Raw genomic sequence first — 16,886 nt, forward strand, 5'->3', positions numbered from 1 at the left:
TTCAGTAATATAAGACATTGTCCTGACAATTCATTAAAGAAATTAAGACAACTGATCATGATTTGTAACACTGATGATAAACTGCCAGGCTGGGCCAATGGCGATTGTTTTTGGTTTTCAATAATGTGATAAAACGCTAGAGGAAAGTCACAAAGAAGAATAAAGAGAGAAGACAATTTGTGGGTTTATGTGTAGAAATCTCGTATGTTCAACAAGGGTGCATTTGATATATATACACTGCAAGTAAAATAAGGTTCAAATATCACTCACAATCTCCTTCGTCATCCAAGCGATAATCTCTGTTATTCAGTATCTATCAAAATGATCTCAGATGAGAAGGTTGGACAAGGACAAGATCAGGGGGTGACACCAAATGCTTCCTGTGATCTAAAATCTGGAAGTGACATAAGATGCAAAAATGATTGAGGAAACAAAAGGAAGAAAGATGTGCTTTTGTGTGGAGTGAGTGATGCGATGATTATAACCATCAAGCTTGGATTGAAACACAGACACATCTCTCCATAGTCAGCCAACTGGAGCGCCTCACGGGAACTCAAATGCTTTACGGTCCTGCAAAAAGAAACATGCATATTCTCCTTCAAACTGTGTGATCTGGAAACAGATGCAAATGTATTACATATTGTTCCTTCTGTTGCTTACGAGACAGTGACAAAAATCAAACTAGATTAAGTCGTCAACATAATACAGTGTTTAAAAAAGTAACAACCAATCTTTACCCAATATAAGATGTGTAATTTTAGATATTCATGACTGTAGCATTTTGTTGTAGCAAGTTTACTTTTGTTTTATGTTTTAACTACAGCAAGGATTGCTTGGCGCATGATAATAGCAGAACTCATGGAATCTTTTCGCGCAAATAATCAACTCAACTCAATCTTTATTAATATAGCACTTTAAAAAAAAACAAGGGTTTACCAAAGTCCTGTACATGCAATAATTAAAATAAAACAATAGCATGACAAAAAAGCGAGAACATTAAAACAACAAGATCATAGCAACACAAATGATGATCAATAATGCACAATAACGCCTATCTGTTTCCATTGATAACATAAAGCAACTGAAAATACAATTTGGCTTGTGGAAAAGATTGAGAAAAACTTTCTCTGAAATTTATCTTATAATATTTTGTATATTTTTTTTTTCAAAAACAAGGATAGGCTACTAAATGTTTTTTTTAGGCTTTGGGGTGGTGATGGCGCAGTGGATAAGTCACATGCCTTTGGCGTGAGAGACCCGGGTTCGAATTCACTGTGAGACACCAATGTGTCCCTGAGCAACACACTTAACCCCTAGTTGCTCCAGGGGTGAGCGACCTCTGACATATATAGCAATTGTAAGTCGCTTTGGATAAAAGCGTCAGCTAAATGAATACATGTAATGTAAATGTTTTAGCTCCATATATGTTTATTTCAGAGTGGAGACGTATGTTCCTACCCACGACCAATTTGTACGAATTCGTACGAATGATTAAAAAATGACTAATTCGTACTAATTCATACGACCTCACTTGTACAAATTCGTACGATTTGTCTAAACCCACGTGATGGGTAGGTTTAGGGGCGGGGTCAGGGGTTGGTTTACTCGTGCGAATTCATACGAATTGGCCAATTCGTAAAGTATGTCCGTTTTTGCACAAATTGTACTAATTCGTACGAGTGAGGTCGTATGAATTGTTACGAATTAGCCACCTCGTAAAATTCGTACGAATTCCTGTGAGATCTGGTTGTAAGTTCGCACAATCTTCCGCTGTCTGGGATTTAAAAAGAGAATTTTGAGCATGTTCTGGAGAACGCACGGAGTATGTTTTATAATTCTGAATATTTTTTTTTGCCATACACCATTTTTTGCTTTTGGGCGCACGCAGTTTTATAAATGAGCCCCCAGGTCTTTCAAGGCTGTTATGTTGGTGTGCTCAGTTCGGTTTCCTTTATGGAGTGTCTGTTACTTGGTTTATTTTGGCTCTTTTATATCTTTAGTGAAGTTCACAACATAATTGATGCCTTGCTCTGGCCTGATGCCAGGTCTGTGTTGGCATCCGTCCACCTCTCCAAATCCACCAACATAATTTAGCCATCTTGCTATACTCATCATCCAAGCATTAGTAGTCCCACTCGGGGGTATATCGAAGCTCGAGTTGGAGCTGCTTCCTCGAGCCCCTCCACTGCGGAGAGCAAGCCAAAAACACTTAACCTTATTAGCTTAACGATTATATGTGGAAAGGAACTGGTGAAATAAACCTTATTTGCATGTGGATCCAACCTACATACCCTCCTCTCTGATTTCCCCCCACGTCAAGCTAGGGTTAACAAACACCAAGCATCAGTTAACAGCCCATTCTCACCCCCAAGGCGTCACCTAACTGACGCCTTGGGAAGCATTTGGACATGCTTCAATATCTGACGCTTTAGGCGCCCTTTAGCGTCAGTTAGATGACGCCCTAGGATCGCGTGTACCCTACCCCCACCCCACACCTAAACCTAACCACGTCCTCTAACAGACGCTTTCCTTTAGCGTCAGTTAGATGACGCCGTAGGATCGCGTCATGTAAGTGACGCTAAAGGGCGCCTAAAACGTCAAATATTGAAGCATGGTCAAAGGTGACGCCTTGGGGTGAGAATGCGTTGCAGTTAAAGACACAGACACGATTACAGTGAGACTTTCACCTAAAACATTTGAGACCCTTTTGCAGTCTCTCTCTCGTTATTCGGCCCTCATCACACCCCCCGGGCCCCGGAATGCTCCAGGAATGTCAGATGATTAATAGCTGATTAGTGTGTGTTAATAAGGGTCTGCAGAGCCTGTAGTTCTGCTACTGCAAAGGTCACAGTCAGAAAATGGGGCAGATGGGTAATCTGTCTTTTAGCTACTGCAATTCCTTGGCCAGTTATCTAACGCTTCAGCCAGGGCCAGCGGCGACCAGAGTGTCACACAATCATTAAATGATTTCTGACCTCAATAAGCTGGCTGGTGCATAAATATTGTTCAGCGTGGATAAAGGCACCTTAAGAAAAATGTGCTTTTCACTACTCCCATAGTGTCACAGGCACGGAAGACGAACACAGATAAATACAGTTCCAAACATAGATTAATAACAAGTAATCCAAAGGCAGCAGGCATTAGCACAACTAAACTGTGACCGGACACTGAAAATTAAGTACTGAATCAATGCAAATGAGGTAATGAAAATACACAGCTGATACGAAATTGTGTCACAAACAGAAGTATTCTGATGACACTGCAATCGTGGGGTGTATTAAGAACGGAGATGAGGGGGAGTATCGGACCCTGATTGATGAGTTTGTGAGGTGGTGTAGATACTACAGCTCAGGGATGGGCAACGATTAATCGCGATTAATCACATCCAAAATAAAAGTTTATGTTTACATAATATATGTGCGTGTAGTGTGTATAATTAATTTGTATATATAAATACACACACATGCATGTATATATTTAAGAAATGTTTGCATGTATATACTTTATATATATTTATACAAATAAAAAATATAAATATTTGATATAATAATAACACATTTTTCTTAAATATACACATACGTGTGTGGGTATTTATATATACAAATTAATTATACACACCACACACACATATATTATGTAAACACAAACTTTTATTTTGGATGCGATTAATCGCGATTAATCGTTGCCCATCCCTCCTGGATTGGTCCAAAAACATAGATGCTCTATACAGGAAGGGACAGAGTAGACTACACTTTCTGAGAAGGTTAGGCTCCTTCAATATCTGTCAGAACCTACTGCAGATGTTTTATCAGACGGTTGTCGCTAGTGTCCTCTTCTATGCTGTAGTATGTTGGGGGAGTGGCCAGTGTTGTGTACTCGGTCTCAAGACCATATTTTAATGTTCAGATAAATACAGTAATATGTTCGAGTACGAGTCATACTCGAGACCATATTTTAATGTTTTAATATTTTAATGCGCACAGATGAAAGTGGTAGTTCACTATTAACTAATCAATAACTTCTATTTTTTTAATACTTCCCAGAGAACTACTGAAAAAGTTTATTAATAATCTAGTAACTACTATTAACTAAAAGAAACTCCAAATAACTAGTAATTCCCACAGAAGTATTTAGTAACACTTTCATCTGTGAGCTATTACTTACTAATTCGTTAATGAGAGTTTCTTTTAGTTAATATATTGTTAATAGACTTTTTCAGTAGTTCTCTGGGAAGTATTAAAAAAATAGTTGTTGATTACTTAATAGTGAACTACCACTTTGGTCTGTGCGCTACTCACTAGTTCGTTAATTAGAGTTTATTGTTAGTTAATAATAGTTACTTATTTGTTAATATTGTGTTACTCATTAGTTCTTGTGTAGTTATTCATTAACGAAGGAACCGTATTCTAAAGTGTTACCATGCCCTCTAATAGAAGTATACTACTTGAATATAAATCTTTTTTGTAAGGGCAGTCTCAATATATTTTTTTTCTTTGGAAAAGTTATAGAAATGCTATCATGGATTTTTTTTCTTTTGCTTTTCGGGCAATATTTTTAAAATATATTTGTTGTAGTTTCCCCATAAGTTTCCCCAAATGGTGACTTCTGCTCCTAAAAAGAAGTTGAACTCTGGAAATGTGAAAAGGGTCTATTCGGTTGTTAAGTCTGACGTCACGCGTGACGTTTAGCCTCTTCCGGGTCCAAGCGCTCCGCTCGTCCATATCTTAACGTTACAACCCATAACGTTAGAGTAAGCCCTTTTCTTAAAGGACTGGCTTCACTTCAGCGCCAGTGGGTGTTAGGGATAAAGGAAAGAATTGTAACATCAACTGCAGCCATTTTCTCTTTTCTTTCTCGTCACAGGGAAAGCGGTAGAATGACAGTTGAATGTCACTTGTTTTTTTTTTAACTCCGATCTATTTAAACAACATGGGACACAGCACTGCGGCATGTTAAAACTCGGGCAAAAGCGGTAAGCAGATAGAGAGGACCCAGCATTTGGACCCGGAAACAGTATTATCAGAGTGTGATTACGTCACGACTTAACAACCGAATTCAGATAATTCTTCTTCCTCTCATTCCAAATCAACTTTTCAGTTCTCGTGAATTGAATTCACACCTTTCTGCGAGCAAAGAGCGTCGCTCGCTTCCTCTGTCGTACTTCCAAGAGGACGCTGCTGGTCTGGATGATCCCAGAATGAAGCTTGTCCAGAGGGGCTTCTCTTCTGGTGTCTGCAGCTGTGGAAGAACACGGACAGATGCTTTCATTGGAAAGCCATTTTCCTCTTCTCATCAAGAGAAAGGAATGACAAACTCAACTGGCTCATGCACCTGACGGCTCCAAACACAGCGTTCCAACTCGTTGCATGAGAGGCAGTTGGACAATTTTAGTCAAATATGTGTCTCTGAATACATACACAAAACATTTTGGCTCATATAAACTTCATTATGTCACTATCTATGTGAATGCTAATAGAGAATCAACTGTGTGTGTATGGCCATGCAGGACCACAGGGAAAGACAGAATGAAAGAGACAGGCTGGGAAACAGATGGATGAGGTTTCGATGTGGGCACAGAACAGAGGGGGCTGGCACGGCCTGGCATAACTGTGAGAACAGGTACAGCTGTGGTGGTGTGCATATTGGAAAGGCCTGCTCAACCACAGCTCATATGCTCTGCATACATTAAGAAAGATATAAGAGAAAAACAGACAAAAGTTAAAGTCATTTTTAGGGTCACAAGTGACAGAAGAGCAGAAGCATTCAAATGTATTCAATATGAGTCATGACTGTTATGCCAGCATGATTTTAGAGATCAAGGGTCAAATACAAGAGATGGTAAAGCCACATTTTCAGCAGCCATTCATAAAATTTTGTGTTACATAATTACAAAAATGTGCTGCTTTAGTAATCAAGAAAGATGTTTCGCTGTGCAAATTGATCCATTTGACAGTTTTGACTCAATCGCTTTGATTCATTTTTATTCTTAACACTCTCTAAGTAAATTGTCACAACTGTTTTACTCTGAATGTCATGTCTCCACACAAATTCTAGACTCATTTTAACAGTATAGCTAAAAGCTTACTTGGAAAAAGTAGTAGCCTGCACAAATTTATATACCTATATCTGTACAGTATATGGTACCTTCATTTTTGTAGCAGTGTGTTACATGTAAACACATTTATGGAACATACACTCATCTAAAGGATTATTAGGAACACCTGTTCAATTTCTCATTAATGAAATTATCTAATCAACCAATCAGATGGCAGTTGCTTCAATGCATTTACATTTACATTTATTCATTTATCTGACACGTTAAGCGACCTGATCCAAAGCGACTTACAATTGCTATATATGTCAGAGGTCGCACATCTCTGGAGCAACTAGGGGTTAAGTGTCTTGCTCAGGGACACATTGGTGTCTCACAATGGATTCGAACCCGGATTTCACACACCAAAGGCATGTGTCTTATCCACTGCTGTTAAAAAGGGACAAACATCCAGTATTTGGCAGTCCTGTGGGCGAAAATGCTTTGTTGATGCTTGAGGTCAGAGGAGAATGGGCCGACTGATTCAAGCTAATAGAAGAGTATTTGACTGAAATAACCACTCGTTACAACCGAGGTATGCAGCAAAACATTTGTGAAGCCACAACACGCACTACCTACAACAGCAGAAGATCCCACCGGGTACCACTCATCTCCACTACAAATAGGAAAAAGAAGCTGCAATTTGCAAGAGCTCACCAAAATTAGACAGTTGAAGACTGGAAAAATGTTGCCTGGTCTGATGAGTCTCGATTTCTCGAGAGTCAGAATTTGGGTTAAACAGAATGAGAACATGGATCCAGCATGCCTTGTTACCACTGTGCAGGCTGGTGGTGATGGTGTAATGGTGTGGGGGATGTTTTCTTGAAACACTTTAGGTCCCTTTAGTGCTGTCACAGTCTTCGTCTTCACCTGTTTGTCTCGTCATCTGCACCACGCTTCCCCGGATCCTTTTGTTTCCTCTCCTGATCTCACTCCCTCATCAGCCACCTGTTCCTCGTCTGTTCATCATCATTTTCACCTGTTTGCACTCCATTTAGTTTGATTCCTCTGTCTATTTAGTTCCATCTTATTCAGTCTGTCTTTGTCAGTCGATGTTTGATGTCACCCGATGTTTGCTCCTGTTTCCCTGCCTTCCTGCCTGTATGTTTATAATAAATTCGTACATGGATGTTAACCTGGATTCCTCCCGCTCCTTCTACCCGCACTCCTGCACCCCTGCACCACACCCCGTGACAAGTGCCAATTGGGCATCGTTTAAATTCTTCTATCTTAAAAATACCTCCAGCAGGATAATGCACAATGTCACAAAGCTTGAATCATTTTTAAATTGGTTTCTTGAACATGACAATGAGTTCACTGTACTAAAATGGCCCCCGCAGTCACCAGATCTCAACCCAATAGAGCATCTTTGGGATGTGGTGGAACGGGAGCTTTGTGCCCTGGATTTAATAGATCCTTGGTAAATAAAAGTAGCAGTTTCTTTCCTCACGGAGAATCCAAACTTTTGAATGGTAGGCCTAGCTTAAAAATTATCTCAAAACTTTCTCAGAAAGTGACAAGATTAGTGAAGATCAGTTGTTGAGATGCAAGTGAAAAAAGACAAGAGTGAAGCGAAGTTGGCCAGCATCATTTGGTTTGATCTTCTGTTATATATGTTGGCATTAATGCCAGACTTCAGAAGGTTTAATCACTTGTTAATTGACCAAAGTGATTTCCACTTTAGATGTTTTGTTGTTGTTATTGTTACTATTATTAATATTATTATTTAATATTCTTATTTGTTGTGTTGTTTATTAACTAATTAATTTATTTATTTCACATAGGCCAAGATATCACAGAGTATAAAACGAATATGGCATTCAAGATGAGGACTGTCTGAGTGACTGGGAACATCAAGGACAGCGTGCAGCTGAATTAATCAGAGACGATTGTCCGAAAAAAAAAAATGTTTGAGGGATTAATTTGAAATGAAGTAATAAATAATTGAGTAAACTGAGTAATAAAGAATCGGCACCAGTTCGAGGTAAATTAGAGAAAAACGCGCACGCGCCTGCGACATAAGTGCACGCGCGTCTGGTAATGTGGTCACTGGAGGAGAAAATGAAGATAAAGCTCTCCAGTAGCGCTGACATTTTCTGCTACTGGAAATCAAACTAGGCCTATTATTTTTTTTTTAAACATCTATCTATCTATCTATCTATCTATCTATCTATCTATCTATCTATCTATCTATCTATCTATCTATCTATCTATCTATCTATCTATCTATCATCTATCTATCTATCTAGATAGATAGATAACGTTTTTGATTAGATATTTAGATATCAAATATTATTTAGAACTTTGAGCGTGTGTTTTTCTAAGTCTATCAATAATTCAAGCATAATTGAATTGCAGAATTAATAACATCATAAACATAATCCATGTGCAATAGCCTAGACTAATTGACTATGATGGACACACACACAGCTGACATTATACAACAAATATGAGATCCTCCTGCACTTTTTTCTGTAGAGATTATACATTTATAGTATGTGCTAGAAGTTGTTTTGGTAAACGCATTTTTATGCGCATAGTGCATGTACCCCGATGAAGACATTACATCATCGTTACATCGTGTATTGAAGTTCAAAAGAAGTTCCAAGACACGTGTTTTGAGTCCTTGTTCCATTTTTAAATCATCTGAACCACAACATATTAAATTAATTTGATCCAGAAACCACCAGAGGGCGCACTAACACAGCATCAACAGGACCCAAAGGCTCAGATTCCTCACTTCACTGCACACTGCACAAAACTCAAAAGACTCGGTATGGATGTTTTATGAGACTTATGTATGTATATTGCATTTTAATTTTTTTTCATGTTTTGCTTGATAGGCTTACTTTGCTCATCATCATCTAATATTTGAATCACATGCCAATTAATAATTATGTGTTTGTTCCTTTAACAACTCAGTATGTAATGCAGAATAAAAAAACTGAAAGGCATGAAACTCCTCTTGAAATGCAGCCTAATGAAGGCTCACTATAAGCTGAAAAGAGTCAGCTCACTGCTCCAGGGCAACTTTACACCCACGTTGTGTTTTAGTCACCCTAAGAGTCCTGAGAGATTAATCATCCAACAACAACACTGAAGCAGGACAAAAAACTAACAAAAAAACTGAAAGATTCTGTGTGCAACCAAACATGGTTCTTAAAGGGCCACATATACTGAAGAGTAATTACGTGAGTAATGTTAGACCTCATCATCTAAATTACCTGTGGGAAAAGAGGTGGAATTCATGCCCGAGGAGTACAAGTTAAATAATCAAATGTTAAAATATTGCATATTCTAGCAATAGCTGCAGTTGAAATGGTGATGTGTGGAAAATATCCTTTAGACATTAGAGATCCTTGATGCCACCATTATTGCACTGTGTAAGTGCATTAAAATTAAATAAAAAAACAAAAACAAAATGTAGGCTATGTTTTAGAGAAATATTCCAAGGGCTGTATACTGTAGAAGTCAACAAAAATCAAAAAGTCCACTTGACATTTCCCCCTTTGAGTTTAGTTAAGACATCAAGAAGCAGAAGTGGGATTATTTGGGTCAGTATTGGACCTGTTGGAGGCTGAGTTGCGCCATCACGCTAATGTATTGTGACTGCCTCTGGCTTCTGCGACTGAGCCTTACAGCTGTCCCACAATCAATAGATGTCACAGAACTATTAGGGCAGTCATGACAGACACCGTAAACCCCAGCCTCCCACTTGGTTATGACAAATGTGCTCAGGTTCTCAAGACTGGGGGGATTAATCCACTACAAACTTTACTTATACCCCCTAAACCCCCACCCGTGTATCTATCTGTGGACGGAGCCCGGTACATCTGCTTGGGGTTCAGAAAGTGTAATTCTCCATTATTGGCCTTTATTCTCTGCGGCCTTTAATTACAACAGTGATTCATGCAAAGAGCAGATGGTACAGTGACAGGTCAAGAAGGACTTCATCGCCTGCATTGTACCGTTGTCCTAGTGAGTTTCTAAGGTTAGATTAAACAGGTTTGCTCAGGTCAGGTTTGTGATCTCATCTTCGAAAAACAATAGGTTTTTAAAAATGAGTGGGAATAATTATTGTCTTAAAAAGACCAAATTGTAAAACAATATAAGTGTCTAAAAATGTAACATTGTTATATGTTTTCTAACGCGTTCTCATCCTAGGGCGTCATATAGTGACACTTTTGAAATTTCGTCTATGAAATTTCGTCTAAATCCAACATGGCACCCTTTAGCGTCAATATAACACGCACAGAGCTTTGTTCGGTTATGGTAGGTTTAGTTCTGGGGTAGTGTTAGGGTTAGACCACTAGGACGTGCCTTCTCATATTGACGCTAAACGGTTGGATGTAGACGAAATGTCAAAAGCATCAGTATATGACGCCTTGGGATGAGAACAGCCTGATGCTGCAACGCATTCTCACCCCAAGGCGTCACCTTTGACCATGCTTCAATATTTGACGTTTTAGGCACCCTTTAGTGTCACTCACATGACACGATCCTACGGCGTCATCTAACTGACGCTAAAGGAAAGCGTCAGTTAGAGGACGCGGTTAGGTTTAGGTGGGGGTAGGGTACACGCGATCCTAGGGCGTCATCTTACTGACGCTAAAGGGCGCCTAAAGCGTCAGATATTGAAGCATGTCCAAATGCTTCCCAAGGCGTCAGTTAAGTGACGCCTTGGGGGTGAGAATGGGCTGGATATTTCAGCGCAGCCTCATCTTTTGACCATACGTCAACATCCGCCTTTTTAGGGTACCCTTAAACGTCGGTTAGATGACGTTATCGGATCGTAACTCTACCCCAGACCTAAACCTACCCCTAAACCTACCCCGTCACCTAACCGACGTTAAAGGTAAAGCGTCATTTGTATGACGGCCCGGGATCGTCAACTAATCGATGTTTAAGGGTACCCTAAAAAGGCGGATGTTGACGTATGGTCAAAAGACGTCTTAAGACGTCAGATATATGACGACTTGGGATAAGAAATGTTTGAGGCCAGTATCATTTTTTCATGTTTTTAAAATAAGTCTCGTATACTCATCAAGGCTGCATTTCGTAAAACAGCAACATTGTGAAACATTACTATTTGAAATATACCCATTTTCTATTTGAATATATTTTAAAATGTCATTTATTCCTGTGATGGTAAAGCTGAATTTTCAGCATCATTACTCCAGTCTTCAGTGTCACATGATCCTTCAGAAATCATTCTAATTGATGATTTGCTGCTTAATAAACATTTCTTATTAATATCAGTATTGAAAACAGTTGTGCTGCTAATTTTTTTTTGGAAACCATGATACTTTTTCAGAACTCTATTTATGAATAAAAAGTTAAAAGAATACAGCATTTATTTGAAATAGAAATCTGTTGTAGCATTATAAATATATTTACTGTCACTTTTGATCAATGTAATGCATCCTTGCTAACTTGAAACAAATATTGAATGTTTTTTATATACTATATATAAATATTATATATATAGCCTATAAATATAGCCCACACACATGGAGAAAGTTACTTTTAAAAGTAATGTGTTACAAAATTGCGTTACTCCCTAAAAAAGTAACAAATTGCATTAGTTACTTTTAATGGAAAGTAATGCATCAAGTTACTTTTGTGTTGCTTTTTCTTTCTTTACTTTTGCTGAATAATTTGCATTGCTTTACAAGTTACTTGAAAAAAGTAATCCGATTACATAACCAGTGTTATTGGCAATATCTCTGTGTATATTATATATGAGGTAGGCCTATAATTTACATAGTAAACATCACAAAAAATGCATGTGACATTACAAATGTTGATATCCAGGCCCCTTTAATGTAGACACTTTCACTGAAATGAGATTCGAGACAGTTTACGGAAACGATTTGACAGATCTGGATCTGCCCCGGTTTGCAAATTGAGGCCAAAACAACAACAACACCACATCATATTTAAAACAGTAGAAAAGCATTTCAGAATGTACATATTTTGCATCATGATTCATTGATGCTTTGCATTTCCATTAAAATGAGAAACATGTACAAAAGGCAAAAGAGGCCTATTTTTTCCCCTTTGCATCACTCGCCTATTCAAGGATGGGATTCACACCCAGCAATCAGTTCGATTATCTTAAAAATACACACTGCATGATAGAATGCGTCAGGCAGACGTAAGATGGGATGAGTGGGGTCTCTCCCGAGTCTATTTTCCAGATGGTTTGCTGTTGTTATTGCCTGATTTAGTGTGAGCTGTCGAACACGGAAAGGGTTAGCAACACAGGATCCATTTAAACCTATCACTTGGATCTGCGTTGAGTTCCTCACGCGAGGTGCTCCTTAGTTGTGCCCATGCTTTCGCCCCGAGCGAGAGTATGCAGTGTCGCATGCCTTAATGACTCTGTTTGGGCACGTGGCACGTTATAAATGTGCACGCTCTTGTGAGGGTTTCATTAATAGTTTATTGGTGAGAGTCCCTCATGAGGCACTTTACAGCTCGACTTTACCATTCACATTTCAGTTTTATGTCACATAAGACTACAGAACATTATTCCACAAACATAAACACAGCTGGGGGTGATGTATGTGCTAAAAACACATGAACATAGCAGTAAACAACCAAACAAACCCCCACCCCCCCCCCCCCACACACACATGCACGCATTTAGCTAGGTATCTCAATGGGAACTGTCATAGACTCCTATTGTTTTACAATAACAACATGTAAACCTTAAAAAAACAACTCTTTGGATTTTAGAGGTGAAAAACAAATCACTTTTGTAGATATTTTTAGCCATTGTGATCCCAAAATTAGGGCTAATCTAGTCAGGACTTCTCACGGACAATTGGTCTCATGCTAAAATAATGATATTTATACTCTTTTATTAAGCAACCCCGCCAAAATGTACTCTTTTGATAATGAGAACTGCTTCAAATTGTCTTCTATTGTGAGGAAATTTATAAATAACGCTTGATTAGCCACAAACATATTTCCATCTATCTCTTCAACACTGTCAACACTGCACTGTTAAGTGTTCTTTTGTTTAACTCTAATCTGGCATGGTAACATCATTTGTTAAGCACCACTCAGCGTGAACACGATATCAGCTTCAAATGTGGGCAAAAATAGATGCAATTTATGAATGACTTTGACCGAGTCAACCAAGTTTCCTGTTACTATCGTAAGACGCAGGGAGGGAAGTCACACCTTGACAAGTATAGGACCACAGAAATGAAACAAGGACAAGAATTGAGCAATTATATGCAATATATTTTACAATATATTTTTCCAAGCATGGATGGATGGACAGACAGACAGTTGGATAGAGTAATAGATGGATATATAGAGATGGATGGATGGATGGACAAGGATGGATGGATGGATGGCCAAGGATGGATGGACAAGGATGGATGGATGGATGGATGGATGGGTGGGTGAATGGACAGACAGACAGTTGGATAGAGTGCTAGATGGATATATAGAGATGGATGGATGGATGGACAATGAAATTGATGCATGGATGGATGGATGAATGAATGGATGGACAGATGGACAGTAAGATAGACTGATATATAGAGATGGATGGATGGATGGACAGACAGACAGACAGCTGGATAAAGTAATAGATATACAGAAATGGATGGATGGGCGGATGAACAGAATCATATGGAAGCATGAATGGATGCATGGATAGATGGATGGATGAATGGATATGGATGGACAGCAAGACAGAGTAATGGATAGATATATAGAGATGGATGGATGGATGGACAGTAAGATAGAGTGATGGATAGATAGAGATGGGTGGATGAGTGGATGGATAGACTATACGTAGATTGATATTTAGGATGTATGGATGGACAGCAAGATTGATGGATAGATATAGAGATGGATGGACGGACAGCAAGATAGAGTGATGGATAGAGATGGATGGATGGGTGGATGGACAGACAGACAGAATTATGGATGGATGGACGTACAGACAGACGGATAGACTAATAGATTGATGGATGTGTGTATGAACAGCAAGATAGGGTGATGGATAGATATATAGAGATGGATGGATGGACAGACAGTAAGATAGAGTGATGGATAGCAGCCCATTCTCACTCCCAAGGCGTCACCTAACTGACGCCTTGGGAAGCATTTGGACATGCTTCAATATCTGACGCTTTAGGCGCCCTTTAGCGTCAGTTAGATGACGCCCTAGGATCGCGTGTACCCTACCCCCACCCCACACCTAAACCTAACCGCGTCCTCTAACTGACGCTTTCCTTTAGCGTCAGTTAGATGACGCCGTAGGATCGCGTCATGTAAGTGACGCTAAAGGGCGCCTAAAACGTCAAATATTGAAGCATGGTCAAAGGTGACGCCTTGGGGTGAGAATGCGTTGTGGATAGATAGAGATGGATGGATGGACGGACGGACGGACGGAATTATATGGATGGACGTAGGCTACAGTCAGACAAACAGACGGAGAGACTATATGACGGATGGATGGATGGACAGACAGACAGTTGGATAGTGATGGATGGATATATAGGGATGGATGGATAGATAGACATGAAACATTACATTTATTATACATATTTTATTTGAGGTATTTAACCTCAGGCCACCCATCATAATTAGTTCGCGGTGTATTTTGAACTGAGCAATACGTTTCCACTAAACGTTATTAATTCGTGGGGAGTGACGAGCTTTTATTTGTGCTGTCAGAGCCTCTGACAGCCTCGTTAGCTCCCATTTCGCCCTGTCAGCTCACAGTTTGCCCCGGACACTGAGTCTTCTCTCTCCGTTTACCGTGTTATTGCTGGCAGCACTGCGCAGATGAGCGATCAATCACGGGCAGGTGTCAATCATTTCATCCTGCGACTATAGGCTACTTTTCTAAATGAAAACGCTTTCTGATACAGCACATTTTCCAGGACACTGTGTGAATTTGAGAGGAAATAACTGAATTCACCAAGAAACACACTGGAACCAGAAAAATAAAATAAAATATTGGATCATTTGTTGCACAGTTTTACATAGTGTAAAACGGGGGACGACTGTACAATATCTTTTAATAATAATAATAAAAAAACTATTCATCATTGCAGAGGTTCATGTTCAACATTGTTTTGGGCTTTGCGTATCCTGTACTGTACAATTGAAGCTTGCGCTGAATCTTTATTCTGGCTGTGCTTTCAGACTGTGGGTCGTATACTCAGGCTTGTCACATTGAGGTAAAGTGAGTTCCTAACATCCAGGGCTTTGCTGTCTGCGCCGGACAAATTGATTGCGATCAGCCTGAGGGAATTCAGCAGGGGAGGGGGTGGATTGCTTAAATTAAAGAGGGGGACAGATTCACACATATTGCTAAAAAAACGAAATACACAAAATACACATTACAAAGTCATCAGCTTCTGGGAGAAAAAACAAACAAAAACAAAAAAACAAAAAAACGGGGACGAGAAGACCTGAAGGTAGAGATTTGAGGAGACCTCATAGACTCGTATAATTAAATCTTAATATATTTAAGTACAGGCTATAGTCTTGATGAGAAGAAGGGAAAATTCGAAATATTAGTGAATAATTATGAAGGATTGTTCATGCACTTTTGTTCTTTTGAACGCATAAAAAGAGAAAAGAAACTTTGCGCATATGCATAATCCAAAATAATGTAATCTGTAATGCCTGGTCAGTGCTGAACCTGTTTTATTGTGTGTAAACAGAAGATCCATGACAGATTTAAGGCCAGTCGAAGTTATTCCAATAGCAGAACGGAATGCAAACCGCCTTTTCAGTTCTTTAATGTCGAATCATATCAAAATGAAATCCATAATTTTACGAACAGCAAATAATATTTAATAAAGCCGCGTTTTGAAGATTAAGAAAACTTCGGAAAACTATTGACTCAAAAATTAACGATTTATTGATGTACAAAAAAAAAAAAAACCTTTTAAAATGACTGTCTTAAAAACTTTCTTGAAATAATAGCCTAATGACGCTCACGTGTAGGCCTATTTGAAGACCAAAATCATATTTCCTTTACGTGATGGTGAGCACTTTTTAAGTGTCATTTTACATTTGTAGAAAACGGTAAAAAGAATGCATTTAACCAACATAATTGTAAAGATAGATATTTCGAAAACTGGATTTAAAAAAAAATCAACATTATCTTCGGATAATGTGTGTGTGTGTGTGTGTGTGAGAGATAGATAGAGAGATAGAGAGAGAGAGCGGGGGGAGAGAGGATGCTGAGAGGCCGGCTGAACAGATTTTCCTTCACGCCTGGTCGGGTTCTTGAGAGCGGGGCGTCGTGGAACAGGGAACGGAGGCACCTGGCCCGGCCGCTGCGCAGCGTCTTCTTTTATTGACCGCATGATAAGCCGTGCGGTTTCCAGCGATCACCTGGAGAACCCTGCAGCGTTGCACGGTTTCTGTGGCCCTTAATTGTGGTTACGTCAAACAAAGGGCTGAATAATGCTCGTGCGCGCCCCATACCTGCTCCATACGTCCTAAAGAACCAACACAACCCATTCATTTCCTGAGAGACACACCACTGAACTGTTGCGCATTTGCGCACTATGGACATGACATCTGTACGTCACGTCATATGAAGTAAATGCCATGTTGCTTCACCTTCAGGCTATTATTCTAATGTTTTCTTTGTTTAGATGCTGCACAGAATTTCATAAATAGCTATAGCCTAGTTATATGCGCAACAGCTGCCCTTTCAGGAAAAATCGAGAAAATAGTCCAGAAATTGTCGTAGAAAACTATACAGCTCTATATGGGGAAAAAACAAAAAAAACAAAAAACATTT

This window comes from Pimephales promelas, chromosome 1, assembly GCF_988280905.1.
Source record: "Pimephales promelas chromosome 1, fPimPro1.hap1.1, whole genome shotgun sequence".
NCBI classification, from domain to species: Eukaryota; Metazoa; Chordata; class Actinopteri; order Cypriniformes; family Leuciscidae; genus Pimephales; species Pimephales promelas.